The 17,869-nt window shown below is 44.3% G+C and overlaps 1 protein-coding gene across 4 annotated transcripts in view; it reads right to left on the bottom strand.

Moving 5' to 3' along the window:
* LOC137521707 (sodium-dependent neutral amino acid transporter B(0)AT2-like) overlaps positions 1-17,869 on the bottom strand; it is a 139,793-nt gene that overhangs the window by 55,437 nt on the left and 66,487 nt on the right. The gene's annotated exons all lie outside the window — the stretch shown is intronic.

Below are 17,869 nucleotides of genomic sequence, written 5' to 3'. Positions count from 1 at the left end.
TGTGCACACCTCTGGCACACTGTCGCATTATTTCAGAATCACATACCCTCACCATAAATTGTCACAGGAACGGAATATAAGTTTTGTGATAAACAGAAATAGCCAAACAAAATTTGTGTTTTTTATTTACAATATCGCTTTTTATTTTTACACTGGAACTGGTAAAACTGGGAAATATTGTGTATTTTCTATTTTTTTCCTATGAAAATGCATAGAAAACAAAATTGTTCAAGGGAAAAATGCCATACAATGAAAATGAAAGTCTACTTAGTCTTACAATTTTAGCTATGTCCCTATTTAATCATCAGTAATGTTATCCTTACTTATGACACCTAAAGTGTGTGTGTGTGTGTGCGTGCGTGTTTGCTGATGATTAAATAGGGACATAGCTAAAGGAGGAAACAAGGTCTGGATGCAAAGTGGTTAAATATGGCAGCCTCTATATATTGTATTTCAAGCAGCAACTCACTTAGGCTAGGTTTCCATTTGTGCGGCGGCATGCGTCTTGCGAGACGCGATGCCGGCACAGCTGTTGCCTCTCGCAGCCGAATCCCTCTAGCCGTGCTATGCACGGCTATGGGATTCGGACAGCTACGGACGAAATTATGCTGCAGGGCCTCAGATTTTTCCTCGGCCACGAATTCGGATGGCTCTCAGACTTCTATAGGCTGCTGAAATCCATCCGAATTCGTGGGCGGGGAATCGGCCTGGATTCGCAGCAGTGGAAACCCGGCCTTATCAAAAAATGTAAACAATGGTGGAGGAGTAGCTAGGTAGTATTGCTGTATTTTCTATTTATAATGCTGTGGGTGCAATGTGGTCAAAGCTTTTTTTTTTTTGGTTTGCTTCCTAAGTATCAACATTAGACTATCAAATGCTACATAAAAAAAAAAAAATAATAAAAAAAAATTTTTTTACGCAGCATGGCAATTGTAATGGATTGCATACTTCAGACATGACTATCCGTGTTGAGCTCCAAGCACTGGGACGAGGCCAGATATTCCAGCTCTGTTAATTGTTCTCATGTATGGATATTATAAGGTTCACCTACAGCAAGTCAGAAGGGTTGGAGAAACCTGTCTGCAGACTCCGCCCTCATTCAGCAAGGAGTCTCTACCTTCCCTTTCAGAGCCACTCAGCTTCTGTGCCTGGGAGGTGTGTGGCTCCACACCCCTGTATGAGCAGCATCTGTGAACATTTCCACTTATTTAACCCCTCAAGCAGTTGGCCAGCACTGCAATGTCGAGACATGCTAAAGATTACGAGCAGCCTCCTTGCAACCATTCCCTGTGATCAGGAAATATGTAATAAACGCCAGTCTGCTGTTAAAAGAGACTTCGTAACAAAAATTGCATCCTGTTTTTTATCATCCTACAAGTTCCAAAAGCTATTCTAATGTGTTCTAGCTTACTGCAGCACTTTCTACTAGTCTCTGTAATAAATCAATGTATCTTTCCCCTGTCAGACTTGTCGGCCTGTGTCTGGAAGGCTGCCAAGTTCTTCAGTGTTGTGGTTCTGCTATGAACTCCCCCTTCCAGGCCCCTCTATGCACACTGCCTGTGTATTATTTAGATTAGAGCAGCTTCTCTCTTATCTTTTACAAGCTGGATAAATTGTCCTCTGAGCTGGCTGGGCTTTCACATACTGAAGAATTACAGACAAGGGCAAAGCTGTCTGCACTCTGCAGGAAGAAACAGCCTGACACTTCAGTGCATGAGAACAGGGGGAAAGAAACACACAAATGATCTCTTGAGATTCAAAAGGAAGGCTGTATACAGCCTGATTGTGTATGGATGTATTTTCTATGTGTGGACATACTGTACATCAACCTACTTCCTGTTTTGGTGGCCATTTTGTTTGTTTATAAACAAACTTTTTAAAACTGTTTTTAACCACTTTTAATGGGGCGAGGAGCGGCGAAATTGTGTCAGAGGGTAATAGGAGATGTCCCCTAACGCACTGGTATGTTTACTTTTGTGCGATTTTAGCAATACAGATTCTCTTTAAAGAGAAACTCCGACCAAGAATTGAACTTTATCCCAATCAGTAGCTGATACCCCCTTTTACATGAGAACTCTATTCCTTTTCACAAACAGACCATCAGGGGGCACTGTATGACTGATATGGTGGTGAACCCCTCCCACAAGAAGCTCTGAGTACCGAGGTACTTCTGGCAGTTTCCTGTCTGTGAACCTTGTTGCATTGTGGGAAATACCCGTTTACAGCTGTTTCCAACTGCCAAAAAAGCATGCAGCAGCTACATCACCTGCCAGCAGTAAAAATGTCACCATGTAATAAATGTCAGAATGTAAATCAGGGATTTAAAAGATTTTACAATGGGCAAACGCTGACTAAGGCTGGTTTCACAGGGGGACGTTAAAGTCCCACGTTACAACAGCCAGTAACGCAGCCCAACTCACAGCACTGTAAAATCAATGTTGCTGTTCACATAGTAACGCAGCACGATAAAAAACAAAGTGCTGCATGCTGTACATTATACTGGGCTAAGCCACGTTAGACTGTTTGCACATACTCAGTAATGTTGGAGGAGGAGGTCTCCCCTCCTCCTCCGCGGCCAGCCACATGGCTAATTAATATTCACTGCACTGCAGAGACTCGTGGTGGGACTGTAGTGTTGTCCAGATCATGAACGAATCGTTCATTTGATCCGGATCTTTTTTGTGAGTGGAATCATCCAGATCACCACAATGACAGACAGGATGTCTGTCTGGAAGAAACAGGAACATACAGAATGTACAGTGCAGGGAAAGTCCTGTCCTGCTAATCATTTCACCCAGTCTGCATCCCTAGTAAAATGATTCGGTTCAAAGATCCGGATCTTTTCAATGATCCAATTCAAATGATCCATATCCTTAAAAAGATCCGGACTTCCCATCACTAACCTGGAGCGGCTGCTTTGAGAGACGCATAACGCAGCTCAATCTGGCGTCCTCCTTCAACACCACCATGCGTTGTGTTAGGGGCACGTTATGCGACCTTAACGTCCCCTAAAACGCAACGTCTTGGTGTGTAAGTAGCCTAAATCATTTATACATAATTATTGTAAAAATGAAGCACTCTTTTTATTACATTATTTTCACTGGAGTTCCTCTTTAAGCGTAACACAGAATGGTACCTCTGAGGTATGAAACAATAACCTGTGGGTCAGTTTTGAAGATGTACAAAGACATGTGCTGCATTCCATAGAGATAAAAGGTTTGCAGAAAGTGAAAGCCTTTCCAGCAATGGAGGAGGAGGAGGAGGAGGTGGAGAGATACTCCTCCCAGTACTGCCACACTTGTACAGAAAGACTAGAGCGGCCATGTAAATAATAGGATAACAGAGGCGCCAATAGGATAAAAAACACTAAAAGAACTTAAAAACCCATCTTGGTAATAGAGGAGGCAGTGGTGGACTCACCCCCTCCAAGCAGAACACACGACTGTGGATTTTCAGTCAAAACAATTTTATTGGATACTCCAAATAAAGTGCAACGCGTTTCACGGGATACAAACCCGCTTCATCAGGCAATAACAGATAGGAGTAAACAGCATCTGCCAGTATCATCAACACTGAGCGCCTCTGTTCTCTATTCCATAGAGATAAAAGGTTTGCAGAAAGCGAAAGCCTTTCCAGCAATGGAGGACGAGGAGGAGGAGGTGGAGAGATACTCCTCCCAGTACTGCCACACTTGTACAGAAAGACTAGAGCCTACCAGTCCGCACCCGGATCCTAAGGGTGTGAATGCTGCAACCAAGGTAAGGAAAAAGTGACTGGGTCTCCACCTGGGTTTCGTGCAAAAATTGCTACAACTTATTTATACCATAGTACAAAAATACACACGACGTTTCGGCCTGCGGCCTTTATCAAGTGTTCACTTTTTCCTTACCTTGGTTGCAGAACGTTGAACATGGGCAGGGAGGAAGTGGCAGTTCTTCTCCACTAGCCCGTCCCTAAGAACTCCCTGCCGATGGCACACAGTGCAGGAGAGCTGTGACTTGTGTGGGCATAGGGGGATTGAGCTCGGTACAATAGCGCACTGATGGAGACTTGCACACTTCACGCAATGTGACGTGGTGCTTCGGAAGTATCCGAACAGCCGATGCACGGAATATGCAATGTGTAATGCAAGTCAATAGGCCACACCATAAGCGTGCACAATGAGAGCGCATTGCGACACAGTGCACACTGGTGGGAATATCAGTGAAGTACATTCTGCCTAGCAGGATGTCTGTCACTGAGCGGGGGGCGGCGCTATGCATAGGACCCTGTCACCACACTGTGGCGCAGGTTCATATAAATACTGAGTGGTGCGTTGAGGCGGCAGCGGGTTCCCCTGCCACGCGACCCCCACTTAGGTGCAAAAGAGGCCTAAGAGACACCAACAGATGAGAGACAGACAATTTAGGTTATATGCTGGCATGCGCTAGTTAGTTGGACTAGTTGGTTAGTGTTATGTTGGGTTCTGAGCAATAAATCACAGGCCCTTTCACAGCCAAATTCTGAGTTCTAAGTACTTTTTGCTCCCACCTAAAATCGGCAACATTTATTTATTGAATTCTTATGAGCACTCTGCATAGTTAAGTGACATTAAGCTGAACTCTTGCACAGCACACAATGAACAGTCTTTGGGCCCGATTCATCAAGTTGCTCTGCAATACTTCACTCGCAGCCGCTACTGTGTTAATTTATGTTGTTTGGTAAATTAATACAGTAGCGGCCGAGAGTGAAGTATTGCGGTAGTGATAATTCACGTGTGTGTACGCGTGTGTGTGTGTACATGTGTGTGTGCGCGCGTGTTTTTATCATATTTTCTATTAGTTTAAATTCATTAGGAGTTGGAGCATTTTTTTCCCACAACCCTGGTTTAACCACTTAACGACCGTCTAACGCCGATAGGCGTCGGCGGGTCGTTAGTGGTATAGCAAGGAAGCGGCCTTTCCATGCCAGTTCACGGAGACTGTCTCCGTGAACTGTGTGCGAGCCGCCGATCGCGGCTCGCACGCATAATGTAAACATCCGGGGAAGAAATCCCCGCTGTTTACTCACATGGCGCTGCTGCGCAGCAGCGCCGTGACGTAGATCGGCGATCCCCGGCCTCTAATTGGCCGGGGATCGCCGGCATCTGATAGGCAGAAGCCTATCCTATCAGGCGCAGGACGGAACTCCGTCCTGCGCCACTCACAGGGTAAGGAAGAGGGAGGGAAAGCCGGGGAGGGCGGAAAGCGCTCCGGAGGGGGGCTTTGAAGAGACCCCCCCCCTGGAAAGTGCGGGTAGCCGGCGGGGATCAGACCCCCCAGCAGGACATCCCCCTAGTGGGGAAAAAAGGGGGGGGGGGGGGGGGGGAGTCTGATCGCCCTGGCTATTTCCTGATCGGTGCTGCGGGCTGGAGAGTCCACGCAGCACCGATCAGAAGAAAATACCCCGGTCCTTAAGTGGTTAATTAGTTCTTATCTGCAGCTGTGAATAAACTGCAGGAGCTCTGCCAAGGCAGCCCTCTCCATTCAGTAAACACTGAGGCTTAAACCTTTCAGTGCTCTCTGCAAAGTGAAACTAAGTTAAAACTTCAAGTTGCCTTTTTTTTTAGGATTTTCATAAATTGCAATATTTTTTTCCATAAGGGTTATTATGCTGGGGCTAATCTGTTAGAGAGGAAATTCTGACTTTAGTTTCACTTTAAATTAGGTACAAAACCTTAAAAATATAGTCAGCATGGGTTTGTAGGGTTATCTCAGTTCATTTTAGCCAGTCTGTTGAGGATATTTACTGACACTTGAGGGTACTGCTCATTCTTCATCTATCAGGTTGGCAATTATTGTCATGAGAGGTTCACATCCATGATCAAAACCACATCACATACTGTAACTGTACAGTTAGAGGGAAGAATCTAATTTTCACTATACATTCTCATTGCTCTGATCACAGCCTCACTAAGGATAACAGATACATATTTTGTCATGTCTCTGCTGAATTCCAGGCTTCACCACAGACACCCTGCACTCCTCCAGGGTCATCCTCCCAGATCCAACATCTGATTTAATCCCACAAGTTTCCTTAAATACAGCAGCGGTCAGATTCTGCATAGCCAGTGCCTACACTATGAGATCATGTACATGTCAGCAGTGTTGTCACAGGTCTGTACAGCTTATGCAGTCTACAGTCACTTTAACATGAAACTTACAAGTCCGTCTTCACATTACAAGTTCATTCCGTCACCTCCTTTTCCACAGAGGGAAAGCAGGATCACTGCACACCTACAAGCACGCCGACTACAGGCTGAGACTAGGATCTGGGACATAATAAAGCAAAGCTGGCTGTATACTTCAGTTGTTACATAGCTGCCATGAACGCATAGCCAGGTTTCTCAATTTCACCTTTGATTGTAGTTCACTAACTTTTCTTTAATTCTAAGGCTCATATATACTACATGTTGCAGTACAACGCAACACACTATAGTAGAATCCCTTAATAGTAAACTCCAAGGGACCAGGAAAAAAATAGTTTACTATATCAGAATTGGTCATACATTGTATATTTATACTGACAGTTGCTGGGACCTGAGGACTGAGTTTACTATATCCAGAGGTTTACTGTATCAGAGTTTACTATAATGAGATTTTACTGTTTAACCTTAAAGGTGGCCATACACCAGTCAATATCTGGCCAATTCGATCGAATGTGCAAGAAATACCGTAGATGCCGCAAACTATGCTCAATCAATTTTTGGCCAAAATCAATTGCTTCGGTCTATCATGCCGGATGGAGGAGGTCACTCGGTAAGTGACAGGGCGGAAGCACGTCACTAGCAGCGCACAATTTCAGGACGATTACCTGGGTTTCTCCTTGTCTAAGCACTCCCAAGGCGCTGTGTGTCACATAAGAAACACTAGAGGCCAAACACAAGAGGCCTCTAGTGGTCCCGTGGTACATGCCACAGTGCCCCTAGTGTTTGGCCTCTAGCATTTCATCACGTGACACACAGTTCCCTGGTAGTGAAGCAACAAGGAGAGGCAGTGGAGAGAAGAAAGATGATTGACAGATAAGTGTAAGCTCTGTGAGGGGTGATGGCAGGTACATAGAGGGAGAGCGCGCAGACTTTTCAATGGATTTCATGCTGAAATCAATCTGTTGGCCATCTCAACTAGTGTATGGTCACCTTAAAATTGTTTAATTGTATAACATTTCTACTGTTCGTTTTAAATGAGGCTGATAGGTTGTATTGCAGTGTGTGTTGGACATACTGCGGTACACATTGGTAAATACATTGGGTCCGTGCAGCAGCCGAGGTGGCTGCCAGTTGTGGTATAACACACAGGCTCTATGGCAAGCAGAGTCATACCAGGTCCTCTCCTTCAGAGACCAGTGACCAGCAGAGATGGGCAATTCACCCTGTATGTAAATTTACATCGACCAGGAAACAGGAATATGCAGGGGCTAAACAGAAGAATCTGGAGATTAGCCTTGTACAAAGCTTGTCGCATTCTAGGCTGAAAATTGAGTGCATACAGCTTCCTCCCAACGATGTTTACAGACGCTGGTTACCAGATCCCTAGATAACACAGCGAGGAGCACATTTTATTCTTAAGGTGGCCATTAACAATACAAACGATCTGTAATGATCGTTTGGGACCACTAATGGTCAAACATTTCCTAACCAATCCAATCAGAGCGATGGGATTGATCCACAAATCGGACTGATTTTTATAATCTGATCAGCTTGGCTAGGAGATTTTTGTCTGTTAGTGGTCCGAAACAATCATTTCTGATTGATCATTTGATAATCGTTCGGCAAATTGTATCGTTATTGGTCACCTTTACTTACCCTCATACTCCTGCACCAACCTGTTGTCTCCCACCCTCCATTGAACTATACATGCTTCCAAGGTGCATGGCGTGCCCATTAAATTACTTATTTTCCAAACTGTCACCTTAACGATCCTTGCACAATCGTTAATTATTCTTAGGATATCATGGAATACTCTGCATTTTCCATAAGCAGGCTAGACCCATCACAATGGCATTACACAATTCCAGATGTAAAATAGAGTAAAATGAGCTGTCCCATTACTTCAAGAACATCAGGTGACCAGTGGCGTAGCTAATGAGCTGTGGGCCCCGATGCAAGTTTTACATGGGGCCCCCCCAAGTACTCTATACATAACAATTGATACGGCGCACCAAAACCTGCCAATAGCAACTACAGTGTCAGAGGTGCAAGAAGGGGATGGGGAGCAGTTTGTTAATGATTGCCACTATTCAAAGTATCTATAGAAGTAATTATTACCAGCACAGGACCAATAGAGAGCTAATACTGTAGTTGAGGAAGGGCCCTTCGGGGCCCCTCTGGCCCAAGGGCCCCAATGCGGTTGCTACCGCTGCACCCCCTATTGCTACGCCCCTGCAGGTGACTGAGACAAGGTGACTCCCCATCCTGTGTGTTCTATAGCCTAGAATGGATGTTGGAGAGAATTAGAAAAATATCACAATACCTGGCTTATGCTACTGATCTAGACCTGTTCAGCAGGAACACTGGGGCTTTGTTTAAAACCAACTGGAGAAAGCCTCCTGTCAAACTGGATCATACATTAAAGAGAAACTCCAGTGAAAATAATGTAATAAAAAGTGCTTAATGTTTACAATAATTATGTATAAATGATTTAGTCAGTGTTTGCCCATTGTAAAATCTTTCCTCTCCCTGATTTACATTCTGACATTTATCACATGGTGACATTTTTACTGCTGGCAGGTGATGTCCCTGGAAGGAGATGATGCTTGCATTTTTGGCAGTTGGAAACAGCTGTCATTTCCCACAATGCAACAAGGCTCCCACAATGTGATGTCAGGACCTCAGAGCTGTGAGGTGCTGACCTCACACTGTGGGTGGGGTTTCACCACAAAATCAGCCATACAGAGCCCCCTGATGGTCCGTTTGAGAAAAGGAATAGATTTCTCATGGGAACGGGGTTATCCGCTACTGATTGGGATGAAGTTCAATTCTTGGTTACGGTTTCTCTTTAACTTTAAAAGACACCTGAACTAAGGGGAAAATGGAGGCTGGCTGCTATTTATTTTGTTTTAAACAATACCAGTTGCCTGGCTACATTGCTGATCTCTTTGGTTGCATTAGTGTCTGAATCACATTCCTGAACCAAGCATGCAGCTAATCTAGTCAGAAACATCTGATCTGCATATGCTTGTTCAGGGTCTATGGTTGTAAATGATAGAGACAGAAGAACTGAAGGACAGCCAGGTGAACTGCATTGTTTAAGGGCTCGTTTCCACTGTTGCGGTGCGGAATCGCCTGGATTCCACCGCAGAAGAAATCGCATGCGGCTGCGTTCCCGCATGAGGATTTCCCCGCGATTTCGCATGGCAAGGAGCCAGGCGAATTTAACCATGTCACTGCCTGAGTAAAGCTCCATAGCAAACCATGCGAAATCGCGGGGAAATCCGCATGACAAAGCCACATGCGATTTCCCTATTAAATGCATTAGCGGCGATTCGCCCGCATTCCTCCTGCACGCGAAATCTGACGGCTCTGCCATGCAGATTTCTGCCGCACCGAAAAACGCTCCCGCCGCCGCACAAGTGGAAACAGCCCCATCCACTTACATTGACTATGCGAATCCGCATGCAGTGCCCGCATGCGGATTCGCTATAGTGGAAACGAGCCCCCAAAGGAAATAAATATGTCAGTCTCCGTATCCATCACTTCAGATGTCCTTTAAAAAAAGGGAATGCATTCTAGTGACAACACAGTGCACAGTGACACAATGTGAAGCTCTTGCTAAATAGTGTGTGAAAGTGTGACAAGCTTCCAATACTGGGAACAAGATGGGGTCAGCAAAGAAATACAAGCATCCATAAACACTGGTCATTTAAAAGCTATTATATAGTCTACACTTTTAAAGAACAGGTCTGCTGTGTAGAAGAAAATTATTTGTTTAGTTGTCACCTACATCAGCTGGGCCTTGCCTGCTGGGAATGCAGAGGGTCTCTTCCAGGAAATGGTATATAATGAATCTGGACTAATGCTAGGCTTTACTGCCTATATTGGTGATCTGCAAACTTGGCTCCCCAGCTGTTAAAGGAGAACTGTAAAGAGAGGTGTATGGAGGCTGCCATATTTATTTCCATTTAAGCTAAACCAGTTACCTGGCTATCCTGCTGATCCTCTGCCTCTAATACTTTCAGCCATAGCCCCTGAACAAGCATGCAGCAGATCATTTTTTTTATTTTTATTTTTGACAATTTTGACAGATGTGACAAGATTAGCTGCATGCTTGTTTCTGGTATGATTCAGCTACTAAAGCCAAATAGATCAGCAGGGCTGCTAGGCAACTGGTATTGCTTAAAGGGGAACTGAAGAGAGCGGTATATGGAGGCTGCCATGTTTATTTCCTTTTAAGCAATACCAGTTGCCTGACAGGCCTGCTGATCCTCTGCCTCTAATACTATTAGCCATAGCCCCTGAACAAGCATTCAGCAGATCAGGTGTTTCAGACTTTAAGGCTGCTGTCATATTATTTATACTCCTATGTGGCTGTGTTAGACTGCTTGCACATGCTCAGTAATGTATGTCAGGAGAGGAGGAGGGGAGAGTCTGCTATTGTTCCTACCCAAATGGCTAATTGATGATCTGGACAACACTACAGTGCAGTGATTATTAACGATTCGGATCTTTGATCCAGATCTTTTTTGTGAGTCGAATCATCCGGATCACCACAATGAACGATTCGGTTCACAGTGGATGTCTGGAAGAAAACAGGAACTGCAGCTTCTGTGCACAAGCACAATCTTCCTGCTGCATCCCTCCCTTCCCCATTAGCACCCTCAATGTGCCCTCATTCTCCTGCATCTCTCACTCTGCTGCACCCCTGCTTCCCTAGTAAAATGATTCAAAGATTCTGTTTAAAGATCCGGATCTTTTCAATGATCCGATTCGAATCATCCGAATCATTGAAAAGATCCGGACTTCCCAGTATAGAAAGAAAACGGTGCACAAAGAGCCGCATAACGTGGCTCAATCTGACGTCCAACTTCAACACCACCATGCGTTGCATTAGGGGCACGTTATGTGACCTTAACGTCCCCTAAAACGCAACGTCTTGGTGTGAAAGAGGCCTGAAGTCAGATCTGACAAGACTAGCTGCATGCTTGTTTCTGGTGTTATTCAGATACTACTGCAGAGAAATAGACCAGCAGGGCTGCCAGGCAACTGGTATTGATTAAAAGTAAATAAATATGGCAGCCTCCATATACCTCTCACTACAGTACTTCTTTAAAGAACTACAAGTCCCACAATGCATTTGCCTTTATGAATCATGACTGTGGCTCTCAGACTCCTGCAATGCATTGTGGGACTTGTAGTTCCTTAACAGCTGGAGAGCAAAGTTTGCAGATCACTGGCTTATATGAATAGTCAACATTATCTCTGAAGTAAGTAACGGACAATTACACTGGTCTGACCACTTTGAGTACAAGACCAAAGATGGGCAGTCACAGAAAAATCTGTTAAAAATAAAATAAAAACAACAAGGCAAGCAAGTCACTGGAAATAAATGAAATTGATAGAGTGGAGGCTTACATGGGCTTGGGGTGGTACACACCTTCAATTTTGCTTGGCCAATCACTGACCAATTTTTCCACTTCCATGTAGTACGAGCGCTTACCTACACAATCTGCTCCTAGTATTCAATATCTATTGACCCTCAAACTATATGGAGGTGGCAAAAATTGCCAGCGATTGGTCAATCATAATTGAACGTGTGCACCCAGCTTAAGGCAGCCAGCCCAAATACAGCATTGTTGGCAAATCCTGGTGGAAAAGGTCAAGGCTCTTTTAGGATCATATTAACATGGAGTCCCAATTAAATCACTGTGGTCCAGAGAGCTGCAGCAATACTCAGCACTTCTTTGCTGAAGCCCTGACACTTGTTTCTAGCCATTGGTTTCTAAACTGGACACAGCCCACCAATTATGGACTTGTTGTCAACAATGTTCCTGAACGCTTTCCAGTAAAGGAGTTATCAAGTATGTATCTTGGGCTTCCTCACGGTCATCTTCTGAGGCATCACCTACTGAGAGGAAGGACAAGCATACTCACTACTTTAGGGCAGGACCACGGATTGAAAGACCTTTCTCCCATAGGTCTGATCTTGACTAGGCAGAATGTTGATATGGTAGCGTTTCAAAAACCTGTTAGTATTGGACCTTGTGACAGCATTAGAGATGTCATCTTTCTGCCCCACAAGTCGATAAAGGTGTGGAATGAGCTCTAGATCTTTAGGTGGTTCTTTATGCTGAAACTAGGTAGTTCTTTATGCTGCAACTTACAAGTCTCTGCTATAGTTAGCTTTGTTTACCTAGCAATGGTGGTTCTTGACAAAGGAAAGCCCCAAGATTTTCTTGCTGACAAAACAAATAGGGTTGATAACGTCCCACAATACGTAGTTACCTCCAGGTATTCCATAAAACATCAAACATCTACGCTGTGAACATTTTCCCCTATTTCTGGGCATTACAAATATGGAACAACTATTTGTTGGGCTCTATGAAATACTGACTGCCTTTTTGGGAACATAATTTTATAATCTAGATCCCATAAAGACAGCACCTGTATTTCTCTTGCTTGTCTGGCTCTACAGATAGCCTCCACATAAACCTAAGGGCTGGAAAATCTGAGTCAGCTAACTAACTAAATCAAGTACCTAGTCAGGTTTGAAGAACTAAAACCACCACAAAGAGGAACCTGTTTGGAAAAGACAGGTCTCCAATTCTGTACAGATTTTACAAATCTTTAAAGCCAAGTAAGTTCTGCTAGGTGGAATTCAAGAAAGACACACACACACACAGCTCAGTGCCCTAAAGGTCCATACACACACTCAACCAAACCGCCTGATTGTCATCTGATTGTGGTCTGTTGACCGACAATTAGGCATGTGTAAGCGTGGCAAACGACTAGACAACCAAATGATTGCAGACTATTTGCCCAATCTAACCGGTGGATCAACGCACACGACTGTAGAGCTGATACCATGCAGTTGGCCACGTTTGTACAAGTCATTTGAACGACTTGTATTTGTTTTGAATGCAGTCATTTCGCAGTCCGTCATTCCGGTTTCACGCGCAAAATGCAAATGAGTTGGCTGTTCAATTGGTTGGTGTGTGGCAAATACAAGTCGTGTAATCTCTTGGTTATGCGCTTTGCTGGACATGTGTACAAAGCTTTAATGACCTAGTGCTTTCTTGGATTACCTCTCCTCTAAGGAAACTGATAAATTAGAGTGTTTGCATTTTAATGGTCCTTTCAGATTCAATTTGGTCACAATTGTTAATTAAACAGAGCTGTAAACACAGGAGCCATTAAATAATTTGTAGACACACACTGCACAGCCAAGTATTGGCGTCCATTCTCATAGTAGTTACATATCCTAATGGAATGCTTGCTATAACAACACAGACCCAGCATACATGAATAAACCCACACAACAGATCTAATGGACCAAGGCATGTTCTCAAACCGCTCTGCACCACTTCAATAGATCTATGATCCCCACATAGCCAGCTGGTCCAACACCCCACTGTTATAACAGCAAACCACATTCTGTACAAGCCAATACAGAGAGTCTCTTGCAGAGGTCGTAAAGCAGCAGGGACAGCCATACTATCCCAGGAAAAAAAAAACCACATATAAAAGTAGATAAATACTTGTTCTACTTACATAACATAGTATTGTACTGTCCACATTTCAGCTAATTTTATATAGTAAAAAAGGGAAAAAACTGTTCCTGGCATTTTCCATCTTTGCTGCATCTGACTGAAGCCAATCCTGATGCCATTTCCTCCCTTACTCTTTTATTCTCCTAGAAACTGCACTGTCATATCTAGCTTGCTTTGTAAACCCATGTGAACACAGCAGAGATAGTATTTCAGCAGCTCCTGCAGTGGGGTGAGGTGCGGTCCTCATGTCACACTGAACTGCCCTCAGCAGTGAGGAGCAGGGATGTGGGAGGGGAGATATCATGCTTCCTTTTCCCTGGAAATGTACCAAATAGAGCCAAGCTGACTAACATAAGATTTATTACAGCAGAAACATTTATAAATATATTGGAATGCTTGTTGTAATGCTGACTGCATGTAGACTACATAATAAACAGTGGGTAAATGAAATTGGATTTTATGGCTGACAAGCCTGCTTTAAAAAAAACAGATATTTTATCTGCTAGAGATCTATGGACCAACATACCTGATCAAAGAAACTACAGTTTTGATCAGTAAACTAACCAAAATGATTCAGTAATCGGACACATTGGTAATGTTTCTTTGCGCAGTTGGTGGATGGGGAGCGCAGCTGGATGGAGCAGTGGTGGACTGAAGGCTACATAGCTTTGTACAGCACTGAGCAGTATAACACTAATAGGGGAAAGGCTCAATCAATTCTCGATGGAACATTGAGTGGGTGAAGATTGCAGACCAGCTACACCGGCTATAAAACGTTCAGTCACTTGTCCGAAGTGTATGCTGTCAACCAGTTTTCTGTGAACATTGCCTTATGCTGGGTACACACTATGAGATTTTATGGTCGATTTACTGTCAGATCGATTATTTCCAACATGTTGGATTTGCTTTTCGATCGATCTCCGAGCATTTTCTGATCGATTTCTGTTAACTTTAATAGGAAATCGATCGGAAAATACTCGGAAATCGATCGGAAAGCAAATCGAACATGTTGGAAATAATCGATCTGACAGTAAATCGACCATAAAATCTCATGGTGTATACCCAGCATTAGATGTGCTGATCATTTTGTCTTGGGCCTCCCCTTAATCCACAACTGCCCCTCTTTCTCCAGCCCACGTGGTGACCCCCACATCCAGAGGGCACATCTGCCAAAGGTCATTTTTTTTCAAGTTTGTCACCTAGGCCTGAACGATAAATTGAATGTAAACCGAAATCACAATCACCAAGATCATAATTTCAGAGTAGTCAAAGCGGCGATTTCTGTTATGACGTAACTTCCACATGGGGGGGGGGGGGGGGGGGGAGTTTGAAGAACCGGCTTCAAACTTCCCCCAAGTCCCGGCACGTGCGGCCCAAAGCATCGGCAGTGCTGGACATACCTATCAGCACAAGTCCAACGCGGTCCGTCCTTTATAGCAGTCTGCTGGCTCTTGTGCACTGATACTTCCTGGTTCTTGTATGTCACGTGACATACAGGAAGTATGCCATGCATTAGAGCCTGCAGGAGGCGAAGTGGATAGATGGGCATCACTGGACTCATGCTGGAAGGTATGTCCAGCACTGATGCAGTTTGGGGGACAGAGGGGGCACAAAAAGAGACACAGAGGGGGCACAAAGGGAGACACAGAAGGGGCACAAAGAGAAACAAAGCTTGATTTGAAAAAAATATTGTGAATCGAAATTGTGATTTCAGATACAAAAATCGATCAATTCATTTTTCCTGAAATCTTTCAGGCCTAGTGGCCACCATGACATTCCCTCTGTCCCCTGAGGAATGGAACCCACAGGAAAGCACAAATTGCTTTCTACTGAGTGCTCTTGGTAGGTATTTTTTACCGATTTTCTCAGATAAGTTTCCAGTATTTTTGAAGTGATGTTGAATTTAATGCAAGCGATTTATGCAGCGATTGCATTTTCCATAGTGATTTGCTATGTCCATGGGGTTGGTAGTAAAAGCACTGCAAATTCACTTTGTACAGAGATTTTGCAACAATTCTTTACTCGGTATTGATGCGCAAACACTTCAAAAAAATGCTGCAGTCACCACCACTGCGATTTCGGGGAAAGTATGACAAAATATGGGCCAAAGGGGAAAAGAAAATGGTCAATGGGAACGAAGACTCCCTTGGATGTTTGCTTATTGGTTGGGGGCTGGAGTGGAGGTATACGACAATGTATATGATGTTTGTATTTCTGTGCCTATAACAAACTTTTAAAGAAATTCTTGAAATCGAAGACAGGTTGCCATAGGCAACACACCCTGCCCTTCTGACCACTTTGTAAAGAGAAGCCACGCAATCTCTGCTTTCAGCCATACCTTGAACATCCCCACAGCACAGGCCACTGACAAAGAATGCAAAAATACTGGTTCTTATACCTCATCTTTAGCATCACAGTTTGGATTAGTAGCTGGAACTAACTTCAAGACACAGTGAGGGATATTAATCCACTCCCTTTACAAGTAGTGTGAAAACTGAAGTAATGGGAGCCAGATTAGCATGACTGATAAAGCCACACCCCTCACAGTTCACAAACAGCAGTGTAACAGGGCCGCGCAGGCGTAGTGGTCCACCGACTGAGAAAACGAAAGTAAGCCGCGGCAGGGGCCAGAGGATCTTTTGTCCCACCGTGGGCCTGGGACATCTGCAGGGGGCCGGTAGAAGCCGCAGGTAAGTTAAACTTTTTTTTTTCTAAGACCTTACAGGTGTCCTTTAAGTTAGCCAATAAATGGCATCATCCTTATTCAAAACATATTGCTTTTTCTGATGGCTAACAGTACAATACTCTGAAGTCTCTTAAAAATCCTTTTTTTTTTTTTTAAATCCCAAAATATTGTTTAAACATATTAGCTCTAACTAAACCACCGCATCCACACCGCTGTACACTATCTAAATCCCCCCAAACTCCCCGGGGGGCAATCCGGCAGTGTTTCTGTGAGAGGCAGAGCTATGAGCCGCAGCTCTGCCTCTCAGCCTGGATCACTGCCTCTCCTCTGCCCCTCTCAGTCTTCCTTCACTGAGAGGGGCGGGGGAGAGGCGGAGATCCGCCGCTGACAGACGCGTGTAGAGGCAGAGCTGCGGCTCATAGCTCTGCCTCACACGAAAGAGTAGAGGGCAGCAAAATCCACGACCAAGAAAGTCGTGGATTTTGCAGGGGAGAGGGAGGGCGAGTTTGGGTGGATTTAGATAGTGAACAACGGCGAGGATGCGATGGTTTAGTTATGGCTAATATGTTAAACAATATTTTGGGATTTAAAAAAAAAAGAAGGATTTTTAAGAGACTTCAGTGTCTCTTTAAGATTTGACATACCCACCACAGGTTCTCTTTAAAGGATACATAAGGCGAACTAAATGACTGGAGATTTACTTACCTGGTGCTTCCTCCAACCCCTAGAAGCCCATATCTCCCTCACCACAGTTCTGCTGCAAGACTCTCTTCTGGGGTCCCCTCCATAGTGCCCGCTGACCTGCGGCCGATTTCTGTGCACGTGCAGAAGCCCGCTACATAGGACACTCCAGAAGAGTGGCTGACAGCAGGGCAGCAGCGAGGGACATAGGCTTCTAGGGGCTGGAGGAAGCACCAGGTAAGTAAATTTGCAGTCATTTAGTTCACCTCAGGTATCTTTTAAAACACCTTTATACATTTCAATTTCACTCTGCAGCCGCTATAGTTTTGTAGTAAAACTTAAAATATTGCAGGCGTGTGCTGCTTGGCGCTAAAATATTTCCCAGAATCATTGCCTTCCTGTGTGAGTCATCAAAACACAAGGTAAGACTTTACATATTATTCGGCACACCCACATTCTCTCCGTTTACATAAATGACACCTTCACTACACAGGAGAGGAGAGAGAGTCTGCACATCCGTAGTTGTTCTGAGGATGTACACACGTCAGCATGAGTAACCACTCCCATCTTTCCATCTCCACAGCACACACTGCAGCACAAGCAGTCAGCAGAGCAAGCAAACGTGTAGGATTCAGCTGGCTAAATAATCAGATGTATAGAATTTACTTTCCTGAAGAAAAACAAAATGCTACGATCTTTTTCAAGTTAAGGTGCGTACACAGCTTTGATAGATGTCGCCCGTTAGAGAACAGGACCTAGGGTGACATCGCTGGGCCGGGC

The sequence above is a fragment of the Hyperolius riggenbachi genome, chromosome 6, assembly GCF_040937935.1.
Source record: "Hyperolius riggenbachi isolate aHypRig1 chromosome 6, aHypRig1.pri, whole genome shotgun sequence".
Classification (NCBI taxonomy): domain Eukaryota; kingdom Metazoa; phylum Chordata; class Amphibia; order Anura; family Hyperoliidae; genus Hyperolius; species Hyperolius riggenbachi.
This window is presented reverse-complemented; position numbering and strand designations above follow the sequence as displayed.